Source organism: Lissotriton helveticus, chromosome 11 (assembly GCF_964261635.1).
Source record: "Lissotriton helveticus chromosome 11, aLisHel1.1, whole genome shotgun sequence".
Taxonomy (NCBI): Eukaryota; Metazoa; Chordata; class Amphibia; order Caudata; family Salamandridae; genus Lissotriton; species Lissotriton helveticus.
This window is the reverse complement of record NC_136072.1, coordinates 620,964,178-620,978,106: the sequence shown is the minus strand read 5'-3', so window position 1 is coordinate 620,978,106 and position 13,929 is coordinate 620,964,178. Positions and strand designations below refer to the sequence as shown.

The following is a 13,929-nucleotide window of genomic DNA, read 5'->3' as shown; positions in this document are numbered from 1 at the left end:
GCAGCACTGGGATACTAAACTCGAGCATTTGAGAGGCATAGAGGGGGAGGGAAGAAACAGTTCCTCACAGGTGGCTAATGCACGATATGTGGACACAGACTCCTGACACACAACACTCCCAGCTCAGGATAGCTTAAGGACTGACACATAAAATGAGCTGTACCCGAGAGACATGAACATCGACGAAGGGGTGGTCCGGTCACACTTCCTATTAGACACTTCTCGTGATGACTGAAAGGCGAACCTGATGAGGAAGTGTTGGATGGGCATTACCTATTTCCTACATGCGTTAACCCAGGCGTGGCGATCAGATGATGTCCTTGTTAGTTTGTTTGATTAGAAAATAGTATCATATTTTGCTTTATCCTTTCTTTCCAACTGAATGTTCGGATATGGACAATCAGATTAAGTGACATTTGGGCGCATAGATACAATGACAACATCATGGAAGGCAAGATAAGTATCTTGCTATCCCAATAGACATTAAAAATGCACCCCGTTTGGACACTTGAACGGGATGCAGTGTAAAGAGGTCATAATAGGCAGCCATTTTCTTATTATATGGAATTGATATTGTGTTCAATTTGACATGTCCCAGGAGAGAAAATGATACCAATTATCATGTTTTATGTAGCTAACTGACCCCTGATGTTATATATGTCATCAGTAAGTTTGAAACATGTCTTTTAAAAACAAAAAACAACAAAATGCAAATAAAGATATTTAAACAAAAAAATGATGATGTTGCATACTCATTCCCTCACTACACGTCCATGCTTTGCTTGTATAAACGTACATAAACTTAGGAGAGATTCTTGCCTGTGGCAGTGTGCACAGTGACATCCGTTAGAGGCAGAAATAATGAAATGTAACAATTTGAAAACCTTTCATGTTTTCACCCAAGGGCGTTTTGTCTGTATCATCATAAAATCTTATGGTCATGGTGGATGATGAATAAAACAATTCACCCTACTTGTCAGGGAAATCCTGGGTTTATTTATGAACTTATTATGTTTGCTTAAGAGTACCAATACCAGCACATCGACACTAAAACAATGTTTTAATCTCAAATCAGTTGTTATATTGAGAATATAGTCACGTCTTTAATGGTAGAACTTACCTGTTTTTCCACCTGGTCTACCATGACCCTTTTCCCATGTGTATCTTTGTGCCACAGAGGCACATGCTCTGTAGTGATGGATGCATCAGCAGAGGCAAAGAAGGCTTCAACTGTCTGAGCAACCATTTTTGCCCTAATGAAACCACCCTGGCCTTTCGGTAGAACAAAGTTGACTGTGAAGGGTGTCAACTTGGAAGTGTTTAACTTCTTCTTTTGTTGGTAGAGTTTTCCAACATGATAGTAGGCCATAGAATTGAAGGTTCTGCATTCAACATTGCTGGGGAATATCCGTGAAGCTTGAACTGAGATGGACTTGTTAAAGGTTACATAAAGAAACTGAAGATGCGGTCTCTTCTCGGCATACTTTATCAGAGTCAATGTTTTGCCAGTGCCTGCAAATGCCATCATTTTCACAACCTGACCAGGAGCGATATCATGATTCAAGATCTGTCTCTGCTCATGTGTCAGTTTAACAGCGGATCTGTTCCTGAGGCAACCATCTTCTTCGTAGTTAAGGATTGTATTCTCCTTGTATTCATCAACAGGGTTCAAGTTCTCCATTTGGTTTAAGCAGTACAAAATACTGTAGTGTAGCCTGTTTGAAATGTTAATACCATGTTCTCTCATTGCAAACAGTAAAGCAGCCATTTGATATAAAGCTTCAGTTACATCTCCAACAGTGAGGGTGGAGCCGGGTCTAGTCAGATACGATATCAACATCTGTATATCATCAGCACCATCAGAAAGGAGAACAATAACTGCGATTACAGCCCACATGTTCATTGTCCCTAACGGAGTGATCATGTCGGGAAGCATCTTGGACATGCAAGCTTCCGCCTAGGCATACAGATGATGATTCTTCAAACAGGTCAGAACTGCTTCATGATTCATTCTTCGGAGGCACTTAATGGTTGAAACACATCTTATGAAGTTCAGGACACACATTTCTTCCTGTTGGTATATTTTGAAATTTAAGAGCATGCTATCCACCTTCTCTACAGCCACTTCCTCTTGTTTGAGGGACTTGTCGTACAGCTTTTTCCAAGGAATGAACGATGGCTCATTAACTAAGTTCCTCCATCTTTGACAAACCTAAGAAATGTTCTTATAGAGATCGGTAACTGGTAAAAAGCCAAAGATAGTCATCAGGACTTCATCAGGCAGCTGGGCCCAATGTCCTTGAGATTCCTTTTCAGAAAATGATGCCCCCAAAAGGCCAAAACAGGCATCAATCATCTGATGTCTCACATCTCTGCCACGCTTACATAGTCCACTTATATGGCTGGTATTTCCTCTTGAGCAAAATGGTCACTTTCCACGCTTAGAGCTGTCCATGTAAGTCTCATCACCAGGACTAGCAGGTATGTCATTCTCTGCCCTGTTAAGTCTCAGATCATCTGAAATGGAGGGTTCAAAATCACTAGTGGAGTCATTCAATCCTTCAGTACTGGTGCTTTCTTTCTCATGATCGGCATGTAATTCCTCTTTTATTTTACCACATACAGGGGGCAGACCAGGGCTACTGGATACCATATTTCTTTTAGAACCGGTACCCCATTTGCAGAGGCTAATGCTCTGGTTGCGGACTACATGAAACAAATGGCCGGTTTTGAGATAGGTCAGTCTCGGATTGGCCAACAAATCCAGAGCACTCTTTCAATGCCATGCAAAACTGTTCATCTTCAGCAATGGAAGCATCCATAGCTTCTGCCTTTAGTGCCTTGATTTCCTATCCATTAACAGTACAATGTGAACGGTGGCCTTTGACACTGAAGTAATCTGTGATGCTCTTCTGGCAGGTGTTACCTCTTCGCTGTATCCTAACAAAGGGGTAAAGACCCCTGTTTGCATCACGACTGGTTCGTCTTTGACGGAATGGCTGGGTATGAGCCTTCTCTGCTCTCAGCTAATGCTCTGCAGTCACTAAGCATTAGGTGTTTCCGTATTGGCCTTCTCACACGTTCCTGTGCGCAGTCTGGTCTCTCCATCAACTTGTGACTTTCATGATAGTGCCATAGCAACACATCACTTAAAGCATTGTCCCACTCCACGGAGGGTGGATTTCTGTCACACACTGCGTGACACACCACATGTGGGTGTGATGTCAAATCCCACATGCATACCCACCCATGGAGGTTGCTGGCAACATACACACCCTACCATCATGACACACTAGTGTATAGTCATGTAACAGCCCACCAAACAAAGAGAGCGAAAGGGAACATACACTGACATGTACGTCCCTGGGCTGATATGAATGTCCAGGTGGTGGTCAGACCACCAAGATGTAGTCTCTCATGGAAGGAATAGGGTTGAAACCCCTTAGATACAATGCACTAAATTGTGAGTCATGTGCCCAAATACCCTGCATAAGAATGTCCAACATAGGGGTTGGCTGTGATGACACACCTGCATAGTGGGAAAAAGGGTGAATGTGTCCATGAAGGCATTTGTACATACTCAAAACAGAAGTACAGTGAGTAGCATGAATGGCACAGACAAATGAGCAGTAGACATCTGTGAGCAGGCATGGCCATTGCTGAAGGGAACCGTCACCAAAAAAGGAAATGTGCACACATGTCAGTACAACATTTGTGCAACTGTCTGTAGTGAAGATTTCAGGTGTCACAGAGGAAGGAACACTCCTTGGGACAATGTCTCTAGCCAAACTGAACAGCAATGATACATTGCAGAGACATTGTGATGGCACATAGATACTATGGTCCACCTCATTACCATCATCCAAAAACATCTTTCAGACCCCAAAACATTACCATGACACCAACTCCTGGGCCCTCAGCACCTGAAATGCAATACTGTAGAATGAAAAATAAAAATGCTTTATTCAGCTCCAAATGAAAATAAGTGCAGAAATGAGTGCAGAAATGAGTCCCAGCTCAAACAAGGCCAATGGCCAGTCCACATCAAAGTCTCATAGGGGGACGTTGGGGAGGTCGTCCACCCCAAACTTGCCTGCACAAGAATGACTTGATGGGTTGTTGACCCATGGGGGGCATCATCTGGGTCAGGACTAGGCACTGCACGGACAGTAGTGTGAAGGGTAGGTGTTGTGGGTGCAGGGGGGAGGTATCCTCCTCAGTGGCTTGTGCAGCACCAAAGGTGGAAAGAAACTCAGCGCTGCACACTGCTGCCAGTACTCCAAGACCACCACCTGCACCCGGGGACACTTTGGGAGTGGAGGTAGAGGGCTGTGAATCTTGCGGACTTTGTCTTTGGCTGCGTGTCTGCCGTCTGACCCCAGTCCCTGTTGGTGTGCCTGCATCCCTCTGAGATTGTGTGCCGGGAGATGTGCGCTTACACTTCTGTGGTGGTGTGCTGGTTGTGTCCATTGTGTCCTGTTCTTCTGCGTGTTCTCTGGACAGGTATGGGAGAGGGGGGTGTGGATGGGTCAGAAGGAGGGGGGGACAGACCGCCACAGGAGGGAAACTGCTGCCGTCAGTGAGGAATCCATGGACGTGAGAATCCGACGTTGGTCAGATATCGTAGCTGACATGCCCTCCATAATTGACAACAACTATGTCAGTATCCGAGTCCGGCCATGGAGGATAGTCAGCATTGATGTCTGACCAACCTGAATCTGGTGGAGTAGGTCCACAGACTCCGCACTGAGGGCAGCAGGGGAGGCAGGGGCTGCGGTGCTGGGGCCAAAGGAAACATGGTGCGCTGCACAGACAGAAGGGACCCTAGCAACTGGGAGGGTGGAGATGGGTCTGGAGGAGATGGGGACAGACACAGTGATGTTGGATGCTGTCGCGGCGTATTCACCCTCCTCCTGGGTGTCAGAAGCGGATCCGTCAGCGTGGTAGGAAGTGTCGCCTTCCAACAGTCCCGCCGCCTGACTCCCCTCACCCTCCATGGCACTGGCTCCTCAGCTGTGGTTGCAATGTGGCTGGGTCCCTCCTCTTGGTCCGTGCTCATGTCTTCTCCTGTCGCTGTTGATGATGCTGTGGGCAAGGAGAAGAAACAAAAATGCATCAGTCACCTGTACACATCTGACACATGAGCACAAACTCAGTAGGTCACACTGCAAATCATGGCATGCATCATGAGTAGCAGCCAGATAGCTCTGCACATATTTCAGACTTGTACTGCCCAGTTGGTATAGACACAATGCTACTTGGACACAAGGATCCAAAGAAAACACCAGGCCACAACTTGAATGAGAATTACACAGAGAAGCTTCTGTTTGTTTACAGGAGAGAAGATCTATACAATGAAGTGATGCCACCTCAAATTCACAAATAAATAAACAGTAGTGGTGCCCCTTAGGGCAAAGTAACCCACCTCACTCCCCAAGGTGACACCACACTCAGAGCCCTGTAAGTACATTTGGGTGAAAAATAATGTAACAAATTGTTGGCATCTTGGGACTCACCATACTTCACACATTCGACATGCATTGAATGTGTTAAATCTCCATCTTGTGAAGAGAACACGTATGTGCCTGCATGAAAGAAGTCTCACAATGAAATGCACACAAAAAACATTTACACAATTATTGAAACAGCTGGCACACTGTGATAGAGATCGCAGGTCACCCGGCCAATAATTTCACCATACACGTACCGGGCCCATATATTTTTCAATTATATCATATACATTAATCGGGTGACCTTACACTCTACTACCAGTAACCCTGAGTCCTTTCCTATTTATTTCTCGTGTACCCGACTTACCAATCCACCGTTACGGGTACCTATGACCACAACGGATCAGGGAGCTAGCTGTGAAAGAAAGGCAGACAACCAAAAACCCAACATTTATCTATCTTTGTATTTGTAAATGACCACAAACTCAGGAAGTTTTAAAGGTTTTATCTAGAATTCAGATTCGGAAAGCATACAGTTTACAACTAAAAGGCAATCAATAATCAAAATAACGAACAGCACATAACCATAGAGAAAGTAAATCAGGGCAACCATTTATGAGTCTATAGGAAGATAAGGACATGAGAAATGCTAAACAGATTTCAAGAACGGAACTTAAGAAAGTATAACTATGAACGGACAAGTTTGTGCACGTACTAGAATTTTACTACGGGGAAATACTTCAACAGTTGGGTGAGAAGTTAGAATTCCTATACATCTATAGGAAGGGTAAAATTGGAACACGCTATAGTTCTAGAAACCTTACTTCAATCAATTCGAGAGGAGAAAAATTTTAAACCACATCTATATTTTCATAAACGGTATGAAGATTTGTGCTTAAAGGAAGGGTAACATAGGAACATGCTAAAAACAGCAATAACGTATGAGCTTTTATTCAGTAGCTTTGCGAAAGCATGGAAAATCAAATGTGCGCAAAGGTGTGTCTTTATTAAAGCAAAAGACAGTAAATAGAAGATGCAGTATAGAGTTTCAGCACTATATATTTACCTAGAATGGTGTGAAGACCAACCCTGGCCACGGATCAGTCAAGGACAGGAAAAACCCCAAGGAAGGACAGTCATCAATGGGACAGCAGGTGCAGAATGGACACCACAGGAAAGGCCAGGAAAACCAGATTAGGATCAGGACAGGACCACCAAGGCACGACCAGCACCCGCAGTTTGGAAGCAACGCCTGCGCTCCACCCTCTCTGCAGCTATCGGCCAGAACCCCGAATGAGTTTGCGAATTCTCCAGCAAAGTGCTCCGCCAGCACTAAAGGTTCAGTAAAACCTCTTGAGTCTATGGTATATTTCGGACAGAGTGCTCCGCAGCGCTCTGTATTTAGTCACCTATTGAGTGCGTTGGGTCAGTGACAGGTCAGCTATTCGGACAAGTCGGACAAATTCTCTAGCTAAACCTAGGCTAGTTATACTGTTTTCGGGTCAGTGTACCACCCCTCAAATGTTGCAAGTGTCAGAATCCCCAATTTCGATTGGTCCCTAAGTAGGATAGGTCAAAACACCAATCAGAACAAACTTCTACAATACCACATTTGCATGTTTTTGGGACCGCCTAGCAAATTTGGGTTTCCCATGAGATACTCTACAGAATACAAGGAAACCATTACAAAGTATCTATTGCAGAACAGTTAGCCGCTTCGGCTGGGTGCAGGTGCATCTTCCCAGGCACATCTTGGCCGCCACCTCTGGTTGGCAGTCATTCAATGTCACTGGCCGAAGACAGACATGCGCAGAAAAGCATTTCAATATGGCTTTTCGAGTGTCCCTCAGACCCTCAATATCGCGGTACATGAAAAGTAAGCGAAAACAAATTAAAACATAGAAAATAAATGAATACACTGTATACCATGAATAGCTACTCTATACCCCTTTAATTGTAAGATATTAATGCGTGAGTGTTTTAGTGCAGACAGACAACAACATAAAACGTTTGCGCAAGCTTCACCATGTGAGAACACAGACAGCCATCTTAAAAGCAAGTGCGCAAGCGCAAAGTTTCCCACCAGAACTGCAAGTGCGTCACGTCACGTGAGTGTGACTAACGCATGCGCAGAAAGAAAACCCGCCAAGCAGCGGCCATTTTAGGAACAATCGTTATTGAGTTAGTAAACACATAGGCAAGCGTCTCTAGGACACCCCAAATGTCAGAATACAGGGAAATTAGTAAGACAAACAGGTTGAATTACATGGTTATAGGTTATTCGAGGTTCATGAGTACGAGCAAGCCGCGTAACGTGCAAATTCTTGCTCCATTTATTTATTTATTTATTTATGAATTTGTATCGCGCCTGAATCAGCCCCGAAGGGGTATCTCCGCGCGTAGCTTCTGGTAAGGCATTAGGAAACAGCCTAAGATATGAGACTGCACAGATAACAGGAGAAATTATTGATCTTGTGTGAAAAGGTATGTTTTTAATTTCTTTCTAAAGGAGAGGAGATTAGGGGTGTGTCTCAGCTGTGGAGGCAGAGAGTTCCATAACATGGGGCCTTTAAGTGAGAGGGCCCGTCCTCCCTGTCTTGCTCTCGTCACTCTGGGCACCTGCAGCAACATAGTGCTGCTGGAACGCAGGACACGTCCCGGTGAGTAAGGGACGAATATGTCTCTTAGGTATTTAGGGCCAGGCCCATAAATACACTTATGCATTATACAGCATACTTTAAAGTTGACACGTTGTCTCACCGGGAGCCAGTGGAGGTGGGAGAGGAGTGGGCCTGAAGGAGTTCGGGGAAAAACATTCAAGATGAGTCTAGCTGCGGTATTTTGTACTACCTGCAGTCTGCCCAGTTGTTCTTGATTGGCAGAGATGAGGAGTCCATTGCAGTAATCTATCCGACCGATGACCAATGCTTGTACCAACGTCTTCCTGTGGATGTCAGGCAGGAAGGGAAAAATGCGTCGTAATAGCCCAATTACTCGGAAACAAGTTCCAGTAACTTGATTGACATGATCTTTTAATATCAATGCTTGGTCTAGGCGCACTCCCAGGTTTTTGACAATCTGTTTTGGTACGGGGACGGGTCCCAGCTCAAGTGGCCACCAGTCGGGGGACCATAGCAGGGTGGCCCCTCCAAACAACATGACTTCAGTTTTGGTCACGTTGCATTGGAGGAAGTTCTGGGCCATCCAATCTGCCACGGCTCTCATACCATTTTGAAAAGATTGTATAACTGTCGGTGTGAGGGTTTGGAAGGGATACAGCAACTGGGTGTCATCAGCGTAGGAGATTGGGGAGAACCCGTGAGATCTTATAATGTCCGCCAAGGGGGCCACGTACACGTTAAATAACGTGGGGCTTAAACATGAGCCCTGTGGCACTCCCTTGGTGAGCTCCCTACAGATGGATTTGTGGGAGCCTAATTTGACACCTTGTTGACGGTCCGCAAGAAAGCTTTCTAGCCAAGCCATGGCGGTCCCTCTTATTCCCACCTCCCTCAAGCGGCCGAGAAGAATTTTATGCGACACCGTGTCGAAGGCAGTGGACAAATCCAATAGCACCAGAATCACTGAGCTCCCCCCGTCAAGTGACATCCTGATATTATCAGTCACTGACAGGAGAGCTGATTCTGTGCTATGGTTTGGCCTAAAACCAGATTGAGAGTGGTCTAGGCCGCCCGCTGCCTCGATGTAATTGGACAGGTGCGCGTTGACGTGTTTCTCGGCAAGCTTACTAAGATAGGGTAGGAGGGAGATGGGCCGGAGGTTGGAAAGCTCCGTCCAGGGGAGAGCAGCATTCTTACGGATGGGGTTCACCACCGCTCTCTTCCACTCAGTTGGCACGTGTCCCTTCTTTAAGGACTGGTTGATTACGTCTTGAATGTGAGGGCCCAACAAAGTGCTCAGGGGGACTAGGGTTTTGGCAGGAATAAGGTCCTCCGGAGACCCAGATTTTACGTTGGTCATTAATATTTGAAGCTCTCTGCTATCAATAGGGGGAAAGGTGGTCAGTGAAAAATTTGTACTCTCAGTGGGGAGAGGAGCATTCAGGGTGCCTTTTTCTGTTTGGGACGCTAGGATCTTACCGTAGATGGATTCAATTTTGTTTTCAATCCCCATCAATCCCCTCTTTGATGATATTTACTATCATCATAACTAATGGAATCAGATGCCAACTTTTCTTTCACACTTTGTACATTTCAATTTCTTCCAACATTCGGTTCAATTTTTCTTTAACGTCTTTGGTAGGGTGAGAATTTTTCACCCTTTTGTAAATCTGATTATTCTGTTCTTCTAGTTCAAGTTCATCCACACTCCTTTTCACACCTCTCTTATTTACAGTATATTTTCTTTGGTGTTGGCGGCATTTGCAACAGACAAATATAAGGAATATAATAAACCCTATTATGGCAATTGGCATCAGTACCTTAAACAACAAACCTTTACCTAAACTAGAAAACCAATGAACTACAGAGGAGATCCCATCAGTGAGTCTCTTCCAGGCACTGTCAACCTCCAGTGGTTTGAGTTCCTTTTCCAAATTTGTGATGTTCCTCACATACTTTTTTATTTGTACACTTTTATCCGGTATGTAAGTGCAACAATGTTGCGCTTTCAACATCCGGCAGACTCCGCCCTCTTTTGCTAATAAGGTATCAAGCGCAAGTCTGTTCTGTACAACCATAGATCTGATCGCAACCATTTCGGTATTGACCATCAGAAATCCACTAGCAGTGTCAGTAGCTAACCGATCCACTACTGTAGACAATTTGCAAATTCTGTGTGTGTTCAGAACCACTCCCACTCCAGGTATCAGTGCACTAAAAATACTACCCATTATTTCACCTACGCTTTCCCTTTTACTACGCACTAAGCCATTAGTGTTTTCACTGCTTCCAGCAATTTCATTCACATGGTATATTTTCGGGAAGACAATGCCAAAGTAGCAGCTTCCATACCAGTGATCCGGTAATTTGAAAAAAGCCTTGTTTCCACATATATAATAAATTCCGGGAAACACAGGTTCTGACCCATTTTTGAAACCCCAACCTCCAATTACCTTGTAATTGTGCTCACATTGACTGGAACCAATGAAAATGGTATTATAATACCTAGTCTTTTCACGGTGAAGACAGAGTTTCCCTTTTCTCTCGAAATCCAGCAACAAAGCAGGACCACTTCCACCATTTGAGGTGCTTTCCATGTTTTCAGCCCATTTAGGAGTTTTCTTCCTTTTGTCATTTGCCTTTCTTTGGAAACTTTCCCTTCTTTTCTCTGCCATGTTTAAAAACATGTTTTCTTGTTCATGTAATGAACAGGTTAAGTTATCTCTGTGTGCTTCACCTAAATCTATGGTACCTATAGTCAGGAAGTATTCTCCCATATAACGTGTAACGTCACTTTTAGTATGTACAGGATTCAGATTTCCACGTATAGGAAGTTCAGAAAATATTACGTCAGAGTTTGAGTAGTAGTACTGTAACGGTCCTCTTTTGTAAAATAAACTAGCTAAAATACTACAGGAAATTCCATAAGTCAAGGGCAGGTGATGATAAGTGACGCCTTCAGCTACAGAAGTAGGTAGCTTCATGCAGACATAGCAGTCGTCTATCTCCATAGTTTCAACGCAATGTACTAAAAGGTTAGCGAATACATTTAGATGAGTCTGGTTCTTGATTCCGTGATAGTGTAGTCCTTCCTCATCTGGTGCTTCTAAGTCTGGTCTTGTTTGTCTGAGGCTAAGTGTTTTCTCATGTCTTTCTACACTTCGTGTTGTCAGTTCTTCAGTGTCTTTTGTCACAGTCTGTGTAGGGTCAATACTAGTGTTTTTGCTCACCATATAAGGAATAAAAACTGTTAGTCCTATCCATAATATTAACACTATAGCTACACTACATATGCATACTTTGCAGCATGTCTTACAAAAATTACGTCTAGGCCTTCCATTCACATTTGAATCAGACATTTTTGCTCAAAAGAAGTTCTCAACCCCTCTTTGTAACTTTGCACAGGTAGCTTACACTGAGCAACTTCAGGTTGGTTCGTCTTCTTCGGCAGACTGATCAGCTGTCTGTTCTTCGTCACTTTCGTCCGTTATATCAAGATCCTCAAATTCCTCCAATATCAAATAAGTCCATTCGGGATGCTGATATTTTTCGTTTAGTCTTTTTATTCGGTCACTTCTTCATTTGGAGCTTTCTCCAGCCTGCTCTGCTATACGAGAACTTTTCCTCCTTTGCTCAAGCTTTTCTTCTACTGTTTTTAGTCTCAATCTCAGTCTCTTAATATATCTTCGTTCGATATGTTTCTTTTTCTTAAGTCTTTTAGCTGGCACTGTAGTTTGGCTTTCTTCTAATGCTCTCTTATTTTCGTTTGTTTGTGGCACTTCTTCCTCTGCTTCTTCCCTTCCTGACTGACTAGTCCCAGGTCTTTCTTCAGTTTCTTCTGCCTGGTCACTAAGCTGGCCGTGTTCAGGTGTATACTGGATTTGGCTTTTGGGTGTTTCTATTTCTGTGTCCTGAACACGTTCTTCTAATTCTATCTGGTCCTGTTCAAGCACTTCGAGCCTTTGATTTTCTTCCGCTTGAACTTTCGCCCTAATTTCTGTCTGTCCCTTTTCAATCTCAGGAGTTTGTGGAGGTGTGTCGATCACTTGTTCTGTCCCTATCTGATCTTCTTCTTCTCCTTCAGATTTTACCTGGATCTCGATAATCTGATTGTCTTCTCCTATTCCTGTCTCGTCCTCACTATTCCACTCTCTGTCTGCGTAGGTTTGACTTCTTGTTCTGATTGGGTCATCGGTCAGGTCGATTATGGGTATCCACTCATCTTGACCGGTGCTCGGTTGTTCTTCATCAGCTACTTCGGAACCTACGTCTGGAGACTCCTCAGCTGGGCAACCTTCAGCGTCAGTCTTCTTTTCGTCTCTTATTACCTTCTTGGTATGGCTGGCATGGATCCACTTCGGGACGCCGGCACACTTCACCGCTGTCGTGGTCACCAGTATCACTTGGCGTTGTTGTCCCCACTTCGGTGCAAGGCAATTTGAACGAGTATGTTTCTTGAGTACAACCCAGTCACCTGGAACCAATTTATGGACTGGAGTTGTTGGATTGGAGACGGCGTCCTCCCCAATCTGGCGAGAGATAGAATGCACTTGGTCACCTAGTTGCTTGCAGTATTCAAGTACCAAATCATCAGAAATGCTTAACAGTTTGTATCCTGGTACCCATGCCTGTCTCATCACTCTTCCCATCAGGATTTCATGGGGGCTCAGGCCTGTTTTTCGGTCTGGAATACTTCGGATTCCCATCAGAACAAGAGGCAAAGCCTCTATCCAGTTCATACCAGTGGATCCACACATCTTTCCTAATCTCGATTTGATGGTGCCATTTATTTGTTCTACCACTCCAGAAGCCTCTGGACGATATGCACAGTGCAGCTTTTGTGTAATCTTGAATGCTTTACAGAGCTGATCGATTAGCTCCTTCTGGAAATGCCCACTTCAATCTGATTCAATTGTGACTGGAACCCCGTACCTAGGTATTAATTCTCGCAGTAACAACTTGGCTACAGTTATGGCGTCATTCTTTTTGGCTGGGTAAGCTTCCACCCATTTTGAAAACAGGCAGACAATGACAAGGACGTATCTCATTCCTTTACAAAGGGGCAACTGGATGAAGTCTATTTGTAATCTTACAAAGGGACCTCCTGATTTCCCAATTTATCCCAATTCAACTACTGTTCTCTTCCCAGCGTTGAACTGCTGACATGTCAAACACCTCTGGCAAAGTGACTCTGCTACTTTCCTGAACTTCGGGTTGTACCAAGTTTGTTGGAAAACCAGAACCATGGCATCCCTGCCAACGTGTGCATCTCCATGCATCAATCTGGCCATAGAAGCAAGCAAGCGTCTAGGCAACACAGGCATACTGTCAGGGCCCACAATGATACCATCCTCACTTCTCTGTCAACAACCAAGCTTTCTCCATTTTTCCTTTTCATTTGGTGGTGCAGCATATTGCCAATCTCTCAATTCCTCCCATGTCGGCACCTCTTCAAACACCATAAGTTGGCAGCTGTTTCCATATCCCCCCAACTTAATATTTACAGACATTCGATGTCTGGCACAATGTTGGGCCACTTCATCAGCATATCTATTTCCCACTGTCACATGATCAGTGCCAGATTTGTGAGCAGCACATTTTACCACTGCCAATTCTTTTGGTAACTGGATTGCATCCAGTAATTCTTGTACAACTTTTCCATTTCTGATAGGAGTACCTGATGAAGTCAGGAACTCTCTTTGTAGCCACAATTGGCCGAAGTCATGCACAACCCCATAACAGTATTGACTGTCAGTATATACTGTTATTCTTTTGTTTTTCCCAATTTTACAGGCCCTTGTCAAAGCAATCAATTCGGCTACTTGTGCAGACTTCACTCCAAATAAACAGGATGCTTC

At 44.3% G+C, this 13,929-nt stretch overlaps 1 pseudogene; it reads right to left on the bottom strand.

Moving 5' to 3' along the window:
- Positions 1–1,078: 1,078 nt before the first annotated feature.
- Positions 1,079–3,108, bottom strand: LOC144790861 (F-box DNA helicase 1 pseudogene; annotated as a pseudogene).
- Between the last annotated feature and the right edge of the window lie 10,821 nt (positions 3,109–13,929).